Raw genomic sequence first — 18951 nt, forward strand, 5'->3', positions numbered from 1 at the left:
GAGTGGTATACATTTTTTTTTAAACATACTCGTAGAGATCTTAAGTCTATAGTAAATAAAACTCTGGGCAAATAAATTACAATGCAGTTCATGACCAAGTTAAGCCAAACTTCAAATTATTACTTTTGTCTTGTGATGCAGAGATCCCAGAGCATATAAGTTAGATAAGTGTTTTCCGAACTCTTCAATCGTCTAATGTCTATGGTGGTCTCCCATATCTCTTAAAAATTCGGATGTTGGGAGAAAGGATTGGTCATGTAGGATATCAACTCACCAAATTATTTGTTCCCACAGCAAATATGCAAATGCCAAGTGTGCATGTTGATAATGGAGTAAGGAGAAATAGCTGTCTGACAGCTATCTTAAAGTATACCTCCACAAACGTTTTTATACGTGAATAGTGGAGGTGAGCATAAGAAACCGTGTAATAGGTTATACTAAAAAAATTATGCTTTCTCACTAAAACTTCTGAAATATATTTTAATAACCTAACATAAAAACGTGATTTAAACAGTATGTCATTTTCTGATGACACATTGCCTTTACCTTGCTTAGATGTCAATATTAAAAGCAGGAAAGAGTAAAGCATCCTGAATAAAGTAGATTAAAAAACCTTTTCTGTAATAAGATGTATTACAAAGTTTCTTATATTCATATGCACTATTCATTCATCAAAAGTTGTTTTATACTTGGAGGTCTGCTTAAAGTATGCTGGAGCCAAGATGCTAGTTGTATGATCACTGAGGCCACTCATTGTCAGCAGTGGTCACATGCTGGCTGCTTGTAAACAGACAAGGGATACTAATGGAGCATCTGCTCTAGATTGGCGTGGGATTGGAAAGAGGTGACTGTTATTTTTTTTTTTTTATTATTTGAATAATTTTCTGCAGTTTGGTAAAATGGGTGGTAAATAGGGCATTGAGGATCCATTTCCCAGTAAATAGTTTGATATTCATCTGAAAAGTCAAAACAGGTTTCCAGGGGGGTTCAGTATTGATGGCCTATACTCAGCTAGGTCATCAGTGTCTGATCAGCACCGCTGCTGATTAGCTGTTTGAAGAATCCACAGCGATCCGGTGAGCATTGCGGCATCTTCCTAGGCCAGAGATGTCACTTTTGTTGGTAACATGACCTAGGCTCAGCTTAGACCCATTCAAATGAATGGGCCTGGGCTGCAGTACCCGCACCGTCACTATACAATATATGACGCTGTGAGCAGGCCACTGCCTCCTAAAACATCTGATTTACAGGGTTGCCAGGAGTTTGACCCCAACCAGTCAGATATTGATGACCTATTCTGAGAGCAGGCCATCAATATTGAACTCCCAAAAAACTCCTTTAACAGCATTAGATTGTCTTCTGCAATATTGAATTCTCATGCAAATGAAATGATGGGCCAAGTGATCTTAACTGACTAAAACTGAATTTCATTTGACAGAACAGTTAACAAAATGAGTAAAGGGGTGGTCTCATGAAGAGAACCATTTCTTGTGCCATATTGCGGCATTTGACCTACGAGCCAAAGTGTAGAGAGCTGATAACAAGGGCTAGGTTCTGGCAGACTCAGTCCGACTATGAACATTATCATCATGTGAATCAGCGTCAATACTACATTAGAAATGTAGCAGAAATGTGTGGCTGTTGTAATACAAGATGTTTGCCGGGGGTTTCAGGGACCTTGCACCAATTAGCTGTGGTGAGACAACCCCTGTAAACACTATATACAGTTACATGTACATATTTAAATATTTTACTCAGATCAAGGCATGCTTGATAAGACTGTCTGATCTATGTCATTTCCTTTCCTTTTCTATCCTCTGCTGGATCTCAAAACTGGAGGAAAACTCTTCAGTTTGATTTAGTTCAACCGGCTGCAGCCGTTCAGATGCGGTTGTATTAAATTGAAAGTAAACAAACCGCATCCGGCACTAACACTATTGTAAGTCAATGGTTGTCGGATCAATTTTTTTTTCCTGTCCAAAAAAACTGATTCGGCACCACTGACATATAAAATCGTATATGTGAAAGTAGCCTTAGACTCAACTTCTGGAGAAGACCAAGTCAAATCCCTTTAGAAACAATGTCAGCTTTATCACAGTGGATAGATGTAGAATGTTTTTTAACATCTGTATTTTTATATTCTGATTAGTTTACATTCACATCTGGGCTTCGAAATGTGGCAGGCTGTTCTAGCAGAACAGATTTACTGAGATCTACCTGTCGTCTGACTGTGTATTGGCTATAATAATGAGAAGTTCACATCTGCGTTCCAATACCCAGCAGGCTGTTCTAGCAAAACAGATTTACTGAGATCTACCTGCTGTCTGACTGTGTATTGACTATAATAATGAGAAGCTCACATCTATGTTCCAATATCCGGCAGAACAGATTTACTGAGATCTACCTGCTGTCTGACTGTGTATTGACTATAATAATGAGAAGCTCACATCTATGTTCCAATATCCGGCAGAACAGATTTACTGAGATCTACCTGCTGTCTGACTGTGTATTGACTATAATAATGCGAAGTTCACATCTGCGTTCCAATACCCGGCAGGCTGTTCTAGCAAAACAGATTTACTGAGATCTACCTGCTGTCTGACTGTGTATTGACTATAATAATGAGAAGCTCACATCTATGTTCCAATATCCGGCAGAACAGATTTACTGAGATCTACCTGCTGTCTGACTGTGTATTGACTATAATAATGAGAAGCTCACATCTATGTTCCAATATCCGGCAGAACAGATTTACTGAGATCTACCTGCTGTCTGACTGTGTATTGACTATAATAATGAGAAGCTCACATCTATGTTCCAATATCCGGCAGAACAGATTTACTGAGATCTACCTGCCGTCTGACTGTGTATTGGCTATAATAATACGAAGTTCACATCTGCGTTCCAATACCCAGCAGGCTGTTCTAGCAGAACAGATTTACTGATATCTACCTGCCGTCTGACTGTGTATTGGCTATAATAATACGAAGTTCACATCTGCGTTCCAATACCCAGCAGGCTGTTCTAGCAGAACAGATTTACTGATATCTACCTGCCGTCTGACTGTGTATTGGCTATAATAATACGAAGTTCACATCTGCGTTCCAATACCCAGCAGGCTGTTCTAGCAGAACAGATTTACTGATATCTACCTGCCGTCTGACTGTGTATTGGCTATAATAATACGAAGTTCACATCTGCGTTCCAATACCCGGCAGGCTGTTCTAGCAGAACAGATTTACTGAGATCTACCTGCCGTCTGACTGTGTATTGACTATAATAATGAGAAGCTCACATCTATGTTCCAATATCCGGCAGAACAGATTTACTGAGATCTACCTGCTGTCTGACTGTGTATTGACTATAATAATGAGAAGCTCACATCTATGTTCCAATATCCGGCAGAACAGATTTACTGAGATCTACCTGCTGTCTGACTGTGTATTGACTATAATAATGAGAAGCTCACATCTATGTTCCAATATCCGGCAGAACAGATTTACTGAGATCTACCTGCCGTCTGACTGTGTATTGGCTATAATAATACGAAGTTCACATCTGCGTTCCAATACCCAGCAGGCTGTTCTAGCAGAACAGATTTACTGATATCTACCTGCCGTCTGACTGTGTATTGGCTATAATAATACGAAGTTCACATCTGCGTTCCAATACCCAGCAGGCTGTTCTAGCAGAACAGATTTACTGATATCTACCTGCCGTCTGACTGTGTATTGGCTATAATAATACGAAGTTCACATCTGCGTTCCAATACCCAGCAGGCTGTTCTAGCAGAACAGATTTACTGATATCTACCTGCCGTCTGACTGTGTATTGGCTATAATAATACGAAGTTCACATCTGCGTTCCAATACCCGGCAGGCTGTTCTAGCAGAACAGATTTACTGAGATCTACCTGCCGTCTGACTGTGTATAATAATGCGAAGTTCAGATCTGCATTCCGAAATCCAGCAGGTTTGCCACAGTATCCGGCTTAGCCGGAAAATGCTGTTAACTGCCAAACCCCCATTGACTGCAATGGGATCCAGCCACTTTCTGGCAGAAATGCTGGCTTTATAGTCAATGGGATGCGGCAGTTTATAGCATTATCCCGCTGTGCCGGATACTGTGTACTCTGGCAAGCTGTTTCTCTGCCAGCTAGCATTATTATAGTCAGACCACAGTCAGATGACAGGTAGATTTCAGTAAAGCACATGCATAAGTAGGTCACAGTTCATGAATAACAAGCATATAGTCAGTGTTTCTGCTCTCCAGAAGCTGCTCTTCCATTGTGATTATGAAAGTATAGTGTTTATGATGTGAATGCTGCTTTTCACTTGTAAAATGAAGCATTTATTTTTATTGTCAGTATGAAATATTCCTAGAGAAATAATCTTGCTGTATAAAACACAAACGACTGGCAACCTACAGATAGGTATAGCTTAGTAGTGCTAACCAGGCAGCTCCATATTGAGTCATATTGCAATGCTGTGTGAAGTGACCAATTTGCATATATATTTAATTCATTTATTTTGATTTCATATCATATAGTTTACTGTTATTTGAAATTAAAGTGTGAAAAACCTAAACTGTGAAAAGACTTTATTGAAAACTACTCTAAATGTCATAAAATGAATTTTCTAATAGACTTTACTTCATATGGAAAACCTGAAGAAATTTGACTCCTGAAGTTCAGGGTGCCTTTAGTGCTTTGGAATCCGTACACTTGTACACCACTGACATGTCAGCCGTTATGCAGATACCGTAGGACACATCGCTGCTACTGTCTGTGCAAGTTCCTCTATGCTAAAGCTTGGCACATGTGTGCTATGCTAGGCTTCAGAGGAGCGGGCACAGACAGACAGGTACAGCGATGCAAGGCTTTACCAGGAGCTCTGCATAGCAGAGCTTTCCATATCCAGGCTCTAGCAGAGCGGAGCTGGCACAGACAGGAATAGCAATGTGTGCTCCTGCCAGTACAGCGCTCCTGGGGCACCAGTGGAATCCGCAAATCCAAACTTCAGGTGTCTACGGTATTTCATATGGAAAAGCTGAAAAAAATGTAAGTACATTCTAAAAATTCATTTCATGTAATTTAGAGTCGTTTTAAATAAGTCACTCCAAAGTTTAGGTACACTTTAAGTCTCTTTTACATCTGTAAATAAATATATATATTTGGATTAGTGTAATGCAGCCAAAGGTAAGGAAACCCCTCCTGTAAGGTTCCCACACGCTGACAGAAAATACTCAGGAAAGAATTATGTAAAGTGAACCTGTCAATACAAAACCTCTAGAAACAATATAATGTATGTCTTACAATATAAAATCCAATGAATACAGCCTGATGCAAATTTGTAAGAGGGAGATGGCATCTTTATGCATTTCTAGCTTTCTGTAAATATCCATCTACAGTGGCGTTCTTGCGTGTACCAAATATTGCAATTCTGACATTGAAAAAACTAAGTAAAAAGAGAATACTCCAGCAGTTCAATTGTACTCACAGCTGTACAATTAAGGCTTTGTTCAAATCACCATTCAGCCTCTCCGTTCCCCTGCCCTATTTAGGAGCAGGAAAACAGAAAGGACGGATTCGGCACATAACTGAGCCGAACGGAGCCTACGGGCCCCGTAGACTATAATGGGGTCCGTTAAGTTTCCGCTCAGAAGAAGATTTTTGAAGCGGAGACAAAAGTCCTGCATGCACAACTTTTGTCTCCGCTCAAAAATCTTCTGAGCGGATACCTAACGGACCCCATTATAGTCTCTGGGGCCCGTAGGCTCCGTTCGGCTCAGTTATGCTCCTAAACGGGGCAGGAGAACGGAAAGGCTGAACGATGATGTGAACGAAGCCTTAAGTGTGACGTTTCGGCCACATCCGGCCTTTTTTCAAACTACAGCAACAACATAAATAAACTAAATATATAAGTACAAAGGAAAGTATATATATAGGAAAGTTATATGAATTCAGGTTTGACAGGGTCCCGATGTGTAATCCCTGGATGCCGATCATATCAGGATGTTAAGGAGGATGCCACAGTTATTATATATAATAATTATAATGATATACTGAAAATGTAAATGCAGAAAATATAAGTATAAATACAAGTGTGGAAATAAGTAGAAAATACAACATTAATTGGAGTTACACAGTGACCTGTACACAGCCAGAGGTAAAGAGGCTTATGGAGCAAAAATTACCTGGTGCCGCTCGGACAGAAGATCAGGAGGTAAATAGTAGAAGTTGTGCGCTAAGGAAATGTGCATCTGCACTATGAGATGTGGGCCGTGAAGTATTGGGAAGCTTGCCTTTAAAAAGAGCGCACCGGCCACCAGGTGACGCTGCGCATGCGCGATAGACGAGGGAGTGTATCAAGCCTTGTTTTGTAGCAAACTGAGGCTCGAGCTCTCCTGTGTTTTGCCAGTCATATGTAAATTGTGTGGATGGACTACAGGCACGAGCGCTGTTGTAGAGAGAAGGGATAGAGAGAGATAAAAGAGGCAGAACAAGGGAGACGGGGTATCCAGGAATGTGATGGATAATATGTAAACTGCAAAGTGAGAATATAAGTTAGAAAGGATACTCCAGAAGGCCCCAGGAAATATCTGTAAGAGAAAGGGAAATGAGAACCATTATATGATATAGTATACAATATAAAGTAATAATAGTGTACAATAATCAGTATGGAGGATCTACAGAAGTCTCCACAAACCATGTTAAATCAAATGCTGTACCTCATACTCCCCATTTAACCCCTTTTAGTTTCAGGCTGTCCAATTTGTGTATCCAATAAGCCTCTCTTCTTTTTAACTGTTTGACCCAATCACCCCCTCTTCTGCAAGGAGTCACCTCTTCGATTATCTGGTATTTTAATTGTGAAAGATTATGAACTGCCGTATCAAAATGTAACGGGACCGGTAACAAAAGGTTTTTTCGCCTGATGTTGGATTTATGCTGACATATATCTGGTCACAAACTTTTTGTGTGATTTCGCCAACATATACTTTACCACAGGGGCATTTTAATAAATAAACCACAAAGGTAGAATCACACGTTTAAAAACCTTTAATAGGAATTCTCCTCCCGGATTGTGGGTGGTGGGACCCTTTTAGGACGTTTGAGCATTGTAAACAATGCACACACAGAAATGTGCCTGTCCTTTGAGTAGCAAGGAATGTTTGCCTAGGACTCTTATGGAGGACCCAATATCGGCTTTTACCAGTAGGTCCCGTAAACTCTTGGGACGATGTGTACAGTCCAGAACAGGGTTCTTAAATTCAGCTATTTGAAGGTAGGCTTTCTGTAAGATGGGCCAGTGATTTCTAATACTGTTATGTATGCACTGTTATGTATACTGAAATGTATGCACAAAAGGAATATGTGCGGTTTGTAACGTGGGGTTGGTAGTTTTTGGTGTCTCTGAGTTAAGGAGCAGACGTTGTGGGTACCCTCTTTCCTGAAAATGTTTCATTTCGGATAATCTTAGTTGGCGTACGGGTTATGATTTGACTATGCGTCGTACTCGTGCAAATTGGCAATGTGAAAGAGACTTTTTTGTATTTTCTGAATGAAAACTTGAATAGTGAAGTAAGTTTTTTTTGTGGTCGGTTGGCTTTCTATAAAGATCTGTAGAGAGGGTCCTTGTTGTTTCCTTTGTGACTATGGTGTCCAAAAAGTTATATGGAATAGGGGTCATAGTGAATGGCAAACTGCAGTTCCGGGTAGATTGATTTGAGGAAAGTGTGGAACTGTAACAGGGAATCCAATGGGCCCTCCCATATGCAAAAAATATCATCTATATAGCGTTTCCATATTACCACCTGCAAGTTAAAACATGTATCTGGGTAGACAAAAGTGTCCTCAAAGTCTGCCATGTAGCAGTTTGCATAAGGAGGCGCCACATTGGATCCCATCGCGGTACCCTGTTGCTGTAAATAGAAATCATCTTCGAATAAAAAGAAATTATTCGTCAGGACCAATTCTAACATATCCATGTAGAAACCTACAGTGATTGGTTCGGTAATGGTGGAGCAGTTTACGTACTGCGGCCAAAAACTCTTTTAGTGTTGAATGGACGTGTACAAGCTTGTCACGTCCCAGGTGACCAATAATGCATCAGGTGTTAGTGGCGGTAAATTGTTTTTCATGTCAAGAAAGGAGAAAGTGTCCAACAAGAAGGACCTTGTCCCTTTAATAATAGGGGTCAGGAGGATGGATAATGGAGATATGACAGAATTGGCCGGATTATTATGGAGATTCTTGTGTATTTTGGGCAATGTGTAGAATACAGGTATTGTTGGATGAGCATTGAATAAAAAGGTTAATGTGGCTTCATCAATTACATTAAGGGTATGGTAGTTTGTCCATTAGGACAAGGGCTCCAGCCTTATCTGCTGGTTTGAATATGAGTTCTTTATTTTTGAGAAGAGAGGAGAGATTGTGTTTGACCTTGTATTTACCCTTTGTTATGTTTTTCTTAAATTGTGTAATATCCCGTTGTACCAGAGAGATGAATGTTTCAATTGCTGGTTGGTTTTTGGGGGGCATAAAATGGCTCTTGTTGCATAGACCAAAGTCACGGAAGAAGAGCTGCGACTTTGGTCGACCGGTGTTCTTACCTGGGGTGTCAGGACCCTCAGAGAAATGTACCTTAAGGCGAATGTTTCTTAAAAGTCTTAGTGCATCCAGGTCTAGCTGAAATGTGTTCATCTGGTCTGGGTTGGGGGTAAGTATCACTGTTTGATCCAGATTGGGATGAGTCCCTGGATAGTTAACGTCTTCTGGATTCGCCCAAACGGGTAATGGAGGGATCTGGCCACCTGAGACCCGGTTTTGTCTGTGGTCTTCAGTGTTGCAGAGGAATTTACTCCTCTTGGTCGCCTCCACCTCTTTTCGGTGTTGCAGGAGGGACTAGTTGATCTTTTATCTCAATTGGTGGTAATCATCCGGTGTCACGGACGGTGTACAGGAAACAAGGCAAAGCAACATGCATAAATGACTCGCTGGATCCAAAAACTAAGGAACCAAGGGGAGACCCCTGCAGAAGACCTGGCACTTTCCCTGGCTGCTCAGCCTATGCAAAGATCTGAATGGTGGAAGTTTGCATATCCACGTACCTTGACTATATAACCCCTGAGCACCCTACAATAGTGAGGGGACACGACCACCGGCTCCCTACACAAGATACGGAGGGAGTCAGGGTCACCTGGGATCCAGCAAACAGAAAATAACAGATAAATGTTCAACACTTAGCTTTTGTAGCAGACAGGAGAACAAGATCAGCATGCACACACACTCCAGGAAGAAGTATAAGCCGCCCAGAAAAGCATTCTGGGGAGGAATTTAAAGGGAAGCAATTAGTCCAACACATGACAGCTGAGAGAGGCTAACGAGATGAGGAACTGAATACCACAACAAAGAAAGTCAAGGAGGAGGTTCTGAAAGGTCTCTGTCAGAGCTTCTCAGCTGTCTGGTTGTGACAGTACCCCTCCCTCTACGAGTGGACTCCGGACACTCAGAACGCACCTTCTCAGGATGGGACCTATGGAAAGCCCTGATGAGACGAGAGGCCTTAATGTCCGTCACTGGGACCCACATCCTCTCCTCAGGACCATACCCCTCCCAATGAACAAGGTACTGAAGAGAACCGCGGACAAGACGAGAATCCACAATCCTAGAGACCTGAAATTCAAGATTCCCATCAACCATAATCGGAGGAGGAGGCAAAGGCGAGGGTACAATGGGTTGAACATAAGGTTTCAATAAGGACTTATGAAAAACATTATGGATCTTCCAAGTCTGAGGAAGATCAAGACGGTATGCAACAGGATTGATGATAGACAGGATTTTGTAAGGCCCAATAAACCTAGGACCCAACTTCCAGGAGGGAACCTTCAATTTGATATTCTTGGTAGACAACCACACCAGATCACCAACATTCAGGTCCGGACCAAGCACACGTCTCTTATCTGCCACACGCTTATATCTCTCACTCATGCTCTTTAGATTATCCTGAATCTTTTGCCAAATAGATGACAAAGAGGAGGAGAATCTGTCCTCATCAGGTAAACCAGAAGACCCCTCTCCCGAGAAAGTCCCAAACTGCGGATGAAACCCATATGCACCAAAAAATGGTGACTTATCAGAGGACTCCTGACGACGGTTATTTAAAGCAAACTCAGCAAGGGAGAAAAAAGAACACCAATCCTCTTGATTCTCCGCCACAAAACAGCGCAGATATGTCTCCAGATTCTGATTGACGCGCTCTGTCTGGCCATTCGACTGCGGGTGGAAAGCAGAAGAGAATGACAACCGAACCCCCAAGCGAGAACAGAAAGCCTTCCAGAATCTGGAAACAAACTGCGTGCCCCTATTAGAGACTATGTCTGAAGGAATACCGTGCAATTTGACAATGTGATCAATAAATGCCTGCGCCAGCGTCTTAGCATTGGGCAAACCAGGAAAAGGGATGAAATGCACCATTTTGCTAAAACGGTCCACCACCACCAGAATCACAGTCTTCCCCGAGGAACAAGGCAGGTCCGTTATGAAGTCCATGGACAGATGTGTCCAAGGACGGGAAGGAATGGGTAAGGGAAGGAGAGGACCTGATGGCCGTGAATGAGGGACTTTGGCACGAGCGCAAGTCTCGCAGGCTGCCACAAAACCCTCAACCGACTTACGAAGTGCAGGCCACCAGAATCTCCGAGCGATGAGATCCAGTGTGGCTCTTACCCCCGGGTGCCCAGCAAGGACCGTATCGTGGTGTTCTTTAAAAATCTTGTGTCTTAAAGCGAGAGGCACAAACAACCTCCCAGGAGGACAAAAATCAGGAGCCTCTGACTGGGCTGCCTGCACCTCTGCCTCCAATTCAGGAAAAAGAGCAGAGACCACCACACCTTCAGCCAAAATGGGACCCGGGTCTTCAAAATTCCCGCCTCCCGGAAAACAACGTGACAGGGCATCTGCCTTCACATTCTTAACTCCAGGGCGGAACGTGACAACAAAATTAAACCTAGAAAAGAACAAAGACCATCTGGCCTGTCTCGGGTTCAGACGCTTGGCTGACTCCAAGTAGGCCAGATTTTTATGGTCAGTAAATACGGTAATAGGGTGTCTGGCTCCCTCTAGCCAATGGCGCCATTCCTCAAAAGCCAACTTGATGGCCAACAATTCCCTATCTCCCACATCGTAATTTCTCTCTGCGGAGGAGAGTTTTCTTGAGAAAAAGGCACACGGTCGCCAATTGGCAGGAGAGGAACCCTGAGACAAGACCGCCCCCACACCCACCTCAGAAGCATCAACCTCAACTATGAAGGGTAAAGAAACATCAGGTTGCACCAAGATGGGAGCGGAAGCAAAACTCTCCTTGATATCAGAAAAAGCCTTACGCGCCTCTACTGACCAAGAAGAAAAATCTACCCCCTTTCTGGTCATATCAGTGAGTGGTTTAACAATAGAAGAATAATTCAAAATTAACTTCCTGTAATAATTGGCAAAGCCCAAAAAACGCATCAGCGCCTTCTGATTCTCAAGAAGCTCCCACTCAAGCACAGCGCAGACCTTCTCGGGGTCCATGCGAAAACCAGAAGCGGAGAGAAGAAACCCCAGAAATTGAATTTCTGGAACCGCAAACACACATTTTTCCAGTTTCGCATATAATTTATTCTCCCGCAGGATGAGCAAGACCTGACGTAAATGTTCCTTATGAGTTTTGAAATCGGGAGAAAAAATAAAAATGTCATCCAAATACACCAATACAAATTTTCCCATCAAATGATAAAAAGTGCTGTTCAGGAAATGCTGAAAAACGGCTGGGGCATTCATCAAACCAAAAGGCATAACCAAATTTTCTAAATGGCCCTCAGGGGTATTGAAGGCCGTCTTCCATTCGTCCCCTTCTCTGACCCTGACCAGGTTGTATGCCCCTCTTAGATCTAATTTGGAAAATACTTTAGCCCCAACAACCTGGTTAAGCAGGTCCGGGATCAGAGGAAGCGGATAAGGGTCACGAATTGTGATACTGTTCCGCTCCCTGAAATCCAGACAAGGTCTTAAAGAACCATCTTTTTTCTTAACAAAGAAAAAACCAGTGGCAACAGGTGACTTCGAGGGTCGTATGTGTCCTTTTCTCAGACTCTCAGAGATATAAGCACGCATAGCGATCCTCTCAGGTTGGGAAAGATTGTATAAACGAGATTTAGGCAGCTTGGCGTCTGGGATGAGATTAATAGGGCAATCGTACTCCCTGTGCGGGGGCAAATCCTGAACTCCACTCTCAGAGAAGACATCCGAAAATTCAGAGAGAAAAGATGGTACAGTCTTAGTAGCAACCTCAGAAACAGATGTCATGAGGCAATTCTCTCTGCAAAAGTCACTCCAACCATTTATTTGCCTCGCTTGCCAATCAATGGTGGGGTTATGCTTAGTGAGCCAGGGCAGCCCCAACACCAGAGGGGTAGGCAAACCGCTAAGGACGAAACATGACACATCCTCAACATGAGCATCACTCACAATTAAACGGATATCGTGAACTATGCCCTTTAATGATTTCTGAGAAAGTGGAGCGGAATCGATAGCAAAAACAGGAATATCCTTTCCCAAAGTGTGCACATGGAAACCATGAGTTATCGCAAATTGATTATCAATGAGATTGACCGCTGCTCCACTATCCACAAAAATCTCACAAAAAATGTTCTTGCTCTCTAGCGCCACCCTAGCCGGCAGGACAAAACGGGAACTACAAGCAAATGGAAAACCTTCAATTTCCGCCTCAACCCTGCCAATAGTAACAGACGGAACATTTTTAAAAGATTTTTTCCTGTTTGTTTCTTTATTACTCCCAGAAAACTGCCTGAATCTCCTAGAGGGACAAATATTTGCCAAATGATTTATACCTCCACAACAAAAACAAACCCTCCCATGCGAGCTAAATCTTCTATTGTCAGAAGCAATCAACCCCAGCTGCATGGGCTCCTGCTCAGAAGGGGCTGACGGCGACGGAGACCCCTGCGCACAGAATGGGACCGCTGCACTGTCCTGGGACTGAGTATGACAGGAAGGGGACATCTCACCTCTCTCTCTAAGACGCCTGTCAATACGAACGGCCTGAGACATAGCAGAGTCCAAAGAAATAGGCCTCTCATGAAAGGCAAATGCATCTTTCAATCCCTCTGAAAGACCATGGCAAAATTGACTTCGGAGTGCAGCATCATTCCAACCAGTATCAACTGCCCATCTCCGAAATTCTGAGCAGTATATTTCTGCGGATTGTTTACCCTGGCATAATAGACGTAGTCTAGACTCAGCCAGAGCAATACGATCTGGATCATCATATATCTGACCCAGGGCTAAAAAGAATTCATCCACTGAACGGAGAGGCCGTGCCCCCTCCGGCAGCGAAAAGGCCCAGGACTGAGCGTTACCTCTGAGCAGCGATATAATGATCCCCACCCTCCGTTCCTCATCACCAGAGGAATGGGGAAGAAGGCGAAAATGGAGTTTGCAAGCCTCTCTAAAACGCACAAAATTCTCACTACCCCCGGAGAACGTATCCGGGAGCGAGATCTTAGGCTCAGAACAAAGTCCATGAACGCAAGCTGAACCGGTCACTTGAAGCTGAGAAAAAGTCTTACGGAGATCAGCTACCTCCAATGAAAGACCCTGGAAGCGTTCAGCTAAAAGTGAAACCGGATCCATGCTTGAGACGGTTTTGGCGGCTTATAATGTCACGGACTGTGTACAGGAAACAAGGCAAAGCAACATGCATAAATGACTCGCTGGATCCAAAAACTAAGGAACCAAGGGGAGACCCCTGCAGAAGACCTGGCACTTTCCCTGGCTGCTCAGCCTATGCAAAGATCCGAATGGTGGAAGTTTGCATATCCACGTACCTTGACTATATAACCCCTGAGCACCCTACAATAGTGAGGGGACACGACCACCGGCTCCCTACACAAGATACGGAGGGAGTCAGGGTCACCTGGGATCCAGCAAACAGAAAATAACAGATAAATGTTCAACACTTAGCTTTTGTAGCAGACAGGAGAACAAGATCAGCATGCACACACACTCCAGGAAGAAGTATAAGCCGCCCAGAAAAGCATTCTGGGGAGGAATTTAAAGGGAAGCAATTAGTCCAACACATGACAGCTGAGAGAGGCTAACGAGATGAGGAACTGAATACCACAACAAAGAAAGTCAAGGAGGAGGTTCTGAAAGGCCTCTGTCAGAGCTTCTCAGCTGTCTGGTTGTGACATCCGGTGAAAGAATGGCTTTCAGTTGTTCCTCAATCATGTTGATTTCGGTCTTTGTTTTGTTGATGGGATCTTGCAGAGAAGAGAAGGTTAGTGCCATTAAGTCAAAAGAACACTTGTTGAGAATCTGCTCAAATTTTCTGCAGAATTCTGTTATCCTTGAAGAAGGTTGGTCTCGTACGGATGCGTAGCCCTCGGGGGGTGCGTTGTACCTTCAAGTATTCCGCTAATGTAACACAATGTAGCTCATAGTTCAAAAGTCTCTGGGCTTCACGTTCTAGGTCCCTTGATTTGAACTCAGACGCTGATGTCTGTAGAAGTTCACCAGAGATGTTGACCTGGGATAGCATCAGTGAGATTTCTTCCTGTTGGAATGACAGGGTTCCACTGGCCATGGTCGTGGGAAGCGCTCCACTCGGTCTGGGAAGATCAATTATAAAGCTGAACTTCATGGCACTCTGCTTGGTTGATGCTTGGAGTCGGGGTCCCACCCTGTTCACAGTAAAAAGAGAATACTCCAGCAGTTCATTTGCTGGAGTATTCTCTTTTTACTGTGAACGGGGTGGTAACCCGATTCCAAGCATCAGCCAAGCAGAGTGCCACGAAGTACAGCTTTATAATTGAAAAAACAAAAGCAGGAAAACATTTAATAGTGGTTACTCTTCTATTTTAGATACAAAAATGTTTGGAGGTGGACGTGGCTTTTGCCAAATGCATGATAATCCTTTTTTGACTTGTGGTTGACTTGTTTTACGTTTATAATCTTTATATAATCCAGTTTGAACAAACATGTGCATTATAAAGCATAGTGGCAGAAAAAACTGTTGCCTGAGCCACATTTAAGGCTGCTTTCACACTAGCGTTCGGGTGTCCGCTCGTGAGCTCCGTTTGAAGGGGCTCACGAGCGGACCCGAACGCAGCCGTCCAGCCCTGATGCAGTCTGAATGGAGCGGATCCGCTCAGACTGCATCAGTCTGGCGGCGTTCAGCCTCCGCTCCGCTCGCCTCCGCACGGACAGGCGGACAGCTGAACGCTGCTTGCAGCGTTCGGGTGTCCGCCTGGCCGTGCGGAGGCATGCGGATCCGTCCAGACTTACATCGTAAGTCAATGGGGACTGATCCGTTTGAAGATGCCACAATATGGCTCAATCTACAAGCGGATCCGTCCCCCATTGACTTTACATTGAAAGTCTGGACGGATCCGTCCCAGGCTATTTTCACACTTAGCTTTTTTTTGCTAATATAATGCAGACGGATCCGTTCTGAACGGAGCCTCCGTCTGCATTATTACGATCGGATCCGTTCAGAACGGATCCGATCGAACGCTAGTGTGAAAGTAGCCTAAGACAGGTGGTGGGTCTCAGATGAGTTACTAGACTCTAGGCAATGCAATTACAGTACTCATCTTAGCTGTAGGATGTCCTAATAGACGTAGTAACACATGCAGGTGCATCTAAAAAAAATCGAATATCATCGAAAAGTTTATTTATTTCAGTAATTCAATTCAGACAGTGAAACTAATATATTATATACTGTAGATTGATTACACACTTTCATAGCGGCCTTCAGCTCATCTGCATTGTTGGGTCTATTCTCTCTCTTCTTCCTCTTGACTATACTCCATGGATTCTCTATGAGGTTTAGGTTAGACGAGTCTGCTGGCCAATCAAGCACAGTGATACCATGGTGCACTCCCAGTGTAAAGTACAGATATGGTAGAATTCTTTGAAAATAACAATTACCCGTATTTTTGGCCCTATAAGACGCACTGGCCCATAAGACGCAGGTTTTAGAGGAGGGCAATAAGAAAAAAATATTTTCCAGTACACCTCAGGTCAGACCAGCAATAAAACCCCCAAAGTTAATCAGACGTCAGCTTACAGCCCCAATCAGACCCCAATGTCAGACCTCAGATCAGACCCACAATGCCTCAGATCAACCACCCAACCTTCAGCCTTCTATCAGCCCTCATGTCAGCCATCTATCAGCCCTCATGTCAGCCCTCATGTCAGCCTTCATGTCAGCATTCATGTCAGCCATCCATCAGCCCTCATGTCAGCCACCCATCAGCCCTCATGTCAGCCCCTAGCCATCGGCGCAAATAAAATAAAATAAAAACACCTCCACTGCTCCTGGACGCCACCGCTCCTCACCATCGCGATCCTCTTCATCCTGCTGTCGGCTGTGCTCTGTGAACTGGCGCACACAGCGCGAGGTCACAGAGGTCCCTCACGCTGTGCGCAGCCCTGCACATCCGACAGCCGAAGGACCAGGAAGAGGTGAGTACAGAGCCTTCACCGCTTCCCAGTCCTCCGGTACTAATGAGCGCTTCCATAATGGAAATGCTTCATTAGTATTCGCCCCATAGGACGCAGGGGCAATTTTCCCCCACTTTGGGCAATCTTTTTTATATTTATTTTTAGACTTTTTAAAATACCCTATATGGACATTTTGAGTTGATACAAGGAGCTCCCAGAACAGAAAACACCCTCTTTCTGGTGGACCTAGCACCTGTTTTCAGATAAAAGTAAATTTTGCATTTCATTTGGAAATCAAGGTCCCAGAGTCTGGAGGGAGAGCGTGGAGATGGACAATACAAGTTTCTTGAGGTCTAGTATGACATTTCTACTTCTATGCAATTTCCATTTCTACCGAGAAATTTTAGACCACTTCGTGCTTCCCTCTGCTGACAATCTTTATGGAGATGCTGATTTCATTTTCCAGCAGGACTTGGCACCTGTCCACACTGCTAATAGTGCTAATACCTGGTTTAACCGCCTCCCAACTGCCTAACGCAGGGATGCGTCCTGCGGGCGGTTGGTTTGTTCCTCGTAGACGCATCGGCGCGTCATCTCGCGAGACGCAAGATTTCCTGTGAACGTGCGCTCACAGGAGCCCGCGTTCACAGGATCGCAAGGTAAACGAGTTGATCATTCGCTGGCAGGCTGTAGATGCGATTTTTTTTTTTAACCCCAAAAAGGTATATTAGACACTGTTTTGTTAACAGCGTCTAATATACCTGCTACCTGGTCCTCTGGTGGTCTCTTTTGCTTGGATCGACCACCAGAGGACACAGGCAGCTCTGTAAGTAGCACCAATCACCACACTACACTACACCCCCCCCCCCCCTGTCACTTATTAACCCCTGATCACCCCATATAGACTCCCTGATCACCCCCCTGTCATTGATAACCCCCCTGTAAGGCTCCATTCAGACGTCCGTATGTGTTTTGTGGATCCGCAAAAAACGGACACTGGCAATGTGCTTTCCGCATTTTGTGGATCCGCACATTGCCAGAACTATATAGAAAATGCCTTTTCTTGTCCGCAATTGCGGACATGAATAGGACATGTTCTATAGGCTCTACAAAAAACGCAGTATTCGCCCGATCAAGCCTAATCTTGTGCGCACACTTGCGTTCAGTCCACCCCACCGCAGTGGCAAAATTTTTAGACATTTATATTCCAGACTTCTTCTCACGCTTTAGGGCCCCTAAAATGCCAGGGCAGTATAAATAACCCACATGTGACCCCATTTTTGAAAGAAGACACCCCAAGGTATTCCGTGAGGGGTATTGTGAGTTCATGTAAAATTTTCTTTTTTGTCACAAGTTAGTGGAATATGAGACTTTGTAAGAACAAAATAAATCATTTTCCGCTAACTTGTGACAAAAAATAAAAACTTCCATGAACTCACTATGCCCATCAGCGAATACCTTAGGGTGTCTACTTTCCAAAATGGGGTCATTTGTGGGGTTTTTCTACCGTCTGGGCATTGTAGAACCTCAGGAAACATGACAGGTGCTCAGAAAGTCAAAGTGCGTAAATTAATTTTTTTGCACCATAGTTTGTAAACGCTATAACTATTTTATCAAAGACATGTAGAACAATACATTTAGAGAAAATTTATATAGAAATGTAGTTTTATTTGAAAAATGTTACAACAGAAAGTTAAAAATGTCATTTTTTTTGCAAAAATTTTGGTCAATTTCGATTAATATAAAAAAAAATGTAAAATGTCAGCAGCAATGAAATACCACCAAATGAAAGCTCTATTAGTGAGAAGAAAAGGAGGTAAAATTCATTTGGGTGGTAAGTTGTATAACCGAGCAATAAACCGTAAAAAGTAGTGTAGTGCAGAATTGTAAAAAGTGGTCTGGTCATTAAGGGGGTTTAAGCTAGGGGGGCTGAGGTGGTTAATAACCACAGTATAACTGTGCTTGCTTGTACAAAGAACTCCCCTGACCTAAAGCCCGTAGAGAATCTATGGGGAAGATAAGAGACACCAGACCCAACAATGCAGATGAGCTGAAGGCCACTATCAAAGCAACCTGGTCTTCCATAACACCTCATCAGTGCCACAAGCTGATCACCTCCATGACACGCCACATTAATGCAGTAATTCATGCAAAAGGATCCCCGACCAAGTATTGAGTATGTATACTGTACATACTTTTCAGTAGGCCAAAAGTGCTGTATTAAAAATAGTTTTTTAAATTGGTCTAATCTAATATTCAGATTTTCTGAGATACTGACTTTTGGGTTTTCATTAGCTGTAATCATCAACATTAAAATAAATAAACCCTGTATGTAATGAATCTATATAATATAAGTTTCAGTTTTTGAGTTGAATTACTGAAAAAAATAACTTTTTGATGATATTCTGATTTATTGAAATGCACCTGCATAGCCGTATTCAGGA

General features: G+C 43.3%; 1 protein-coding gene across 2 annotated transcripts in view; it reads left to right on the top strand.

Annotated features, from left to right (window-relative positions):
- LOC122921271 (uncharacterized protein KIAA1958-like) overlaps positions 1 to 18951 on the top strand; it is a 153802-nt gene that overhangs the window by 61000 nt on the left and 73851 nt on the right. The window lies entirely within an intron of this gene.

The sequence above is a fragment of the Bufo gargarizans genome, chromosome 1 (genome assembly GCF_014858855.1).
Source record: "Bufo gargarizans isolate SCDJY-AF-19 chromosome 1, ASM1485885v1, whole genome shotgun sequence".
In the NCBI taxonomy this organism is placed as follows: Eukaryota; Metazoa; Chordata; class Amphibia; order Anura; family Bufonidae; genus Bufo; species Bufo gargarizans.